We start from the raw sequence: 2,422 nt of genomic DNA, 5'->3' as shown, positions 1-2,422 counted from the left end.
AATGTTATTAAAACGGTCTCAGTATCAGCTGATAACAGCTATATTACCCAGCCTTAATGAGATAATTCACAGCTGGAAATTAGGCCACTAATTAATCCTTTTAATGTACCAGGACTTCTCATAATTAGGTGATACCATCCGTGAATTGTGTCCACAAACCTATTTTTTCAACAAACAGCATCCTTCACGCTTTTAGGATTTATTTGTGCTTTTACATTTGCAGGATCAAAGCAATCACTTGGAATTACCTACATTTTATTTAGTTTGCATTTCTTCGGTCATTGTCTACAATTTATATATCAAAGTGTCTAAGTTCATTACTTTGGTTGTGTTTTATAATCCCCCCTTTTTTCCATTTTATTTTGTTCACATGTATAATGGAGTCTCCTGGCAATCAACAATTGATCCAGTACTATTGCAATCTGTCCGGACGACACAAGTCACATGATCCTAGCAGCTAAATTAATGGATAAACACATGTCCGCCTGATTGGATGATCCAGATTAACCTGCTTTTAAAAGCACCGCTGGGATCCAGCCCTCACCAGGAAGTGATCAAGCCCGGTGGACGGGTGAAACGCGTTTTCCGACATCACCCCCCTTTTTTTTCATCTGGCTGACTGCAGCAACGGACGTTCATCAGCACCTGTATGCGCTTAGCGCCTCCTCTGACTTTCCCGTCCCCGTCGAAGCAGTGGACGGCTTCCCGCACCCGCCAGCAGTACCGCCAGGCCGGCGGCGCCCGGCGCCTTCCCCTCTCTCACTAATCGAGACATCAGGGGCTCCACCAAGCCAGTGGCACCTGCAGTGGACGGCTTCCCACACTCGCCAGCATCACCGCCAGGCCGGTGGCACCCGGCGCCTCACCTCTCTCACCAATCGAGCCATCTGGCTCTACCAAGCCAGGGGCACTCGCAATAACGAGATGGCTTAATACCCAGTGCGGTAATATCCGCTCCTTTTTCTCTTTTTCACCTTATATCTTTTTATTACAAAATGCATATCCGCAGTTAATGGCCCGCCATCGCTACACATTTAATTAGTATTAATTTATGTTTGAAAAAGGTCACACTTGCGGTGTGCAGATTATTAGCTGGTTTTGTTCCAGCATTCTCAACTACATTAATATCTATATTCTATATTACGATTTACTGTACATGTATTATGATATTGGGAATTACTCAATCTAAACCCCAAGTCAGGACATACCATTGTAATTTTGCTACAGTCTTTGTGTTATCCATTTTTGTTTCCTTCAATATCAACATCCTGCAGTTGGATACTTTAATATAGTAGGATGATTATTTTGTTATCCCTCTTCATTCTTTCATTTCTTTGTTTCTTCATCTCAGACATTTTTTTATTTTTTTGTCTTGTTAATTTCTGATTACGATATCATTAGAATCCAGCCATTTACAATAATTGATGCTACTATTTATTCCAATACTGTCCAAATTACAATACTGTCAAAATTACAAGTACTGTTCTCTCATTTCCTTCTTTTCTGTACTTCGTGGACTCTCACCATTGATTCAGGGCCACGTCCCTGTCTCTGTCTAACATTGGCAGCAGATCCATCTGGTTCCCTCCATCTCTGATATCTATCTTAATAACTATGTAATTTCGTGAACTCTCATCAGTGATTCCAGAGCTTCCAACTATTCTTCATTTCCTCTACTATCATACCACACTGGAAACGCCCGAAGCCGTCTGATCTCGGAAGCTAATCAGTGTTGGGCTGGGTCAGTACTCAAGTGGGTGACCATTGAGGAATACTCAGTTTAGTAGAGCTTATTGGTTTAGCCCATACAGTGTCTAACACTGACAGAAGATTCACACTGCCATCTTATTTTCCACCCTTATACTATTCATAAGTATAACCAGCGTCCAGACTGCTTTATTTGTATTAATTATACTCTTACAAGGAACATATTACAGTGTTGTGTTTATCAGTAGAACGTACCGTCCAAAAATTCAAACTATATTGTTCATAAACACTCAGAATTTCTTCCGTCAGCCAGAATTTAGCTTCTATCCTGTATCAGCACTCTGTGCTATTTGTATGTATTATCGTTTTGACTATTATTTTCTTTATGAACCACTTATTATCTTAATTTTTTTGAATCATTAAAATTTGAATTTTAATATATTTAGACTAATTTCTATATTCATTTCAAGTTAAAGAGTGCGCCCACAAAAGAGTCTTCTTTTCTCTACATTTTCCTATGTTCTTATACTGACTCAGGGTGCACCACCAAGTAATATTAGAATTAGAAAACATTGTTTTCTTGTAATCATTTGACTTTGGTTTTATAATATAATTTGCTTATACTTACCATATCCTGTGCGGTATTCCCTCCCTCTCTTGTTAAGTATTTCCATGCTGAGTAGTCTCTCAGCCTCCTAATACCTGCACGGTCATA

General features: G+C 39.6%; 1 pseudogene; it reads left to right on the top strand.

The window, feature by feature from the left end:
- Positions 1–1,671: 1,671 nt before the first annotated feature.
- LOC134911986 (5S ribosomal RNA) lies at positions 1,672–1,790 on the top strand (annotated as a pseudogene).
- Positions 1,791–2,422: the final 632 nt, after the last annotated feature.

This window comes from Pseudophryne corroboree, chromosome 4, assembly GCF_028390025.1.
Source record: "Pseudophryne corroboree isolate aPseCor3 chromosome 4, aPseCor3.hap2, whole genome shotgun sequence".
Classification (NCBI taxonomy): Eukaryota; Metazoa; Chordata; class Amphibia; order Anura; family Myobatrachidae; genus Pseudophryne; species Pseudophryne corroboree.
The sequence above is the reverse complement of the archived record's forward strand: the minus strand, read 5'-3'. Positions and strand labels throughout refer to the sequence as shown.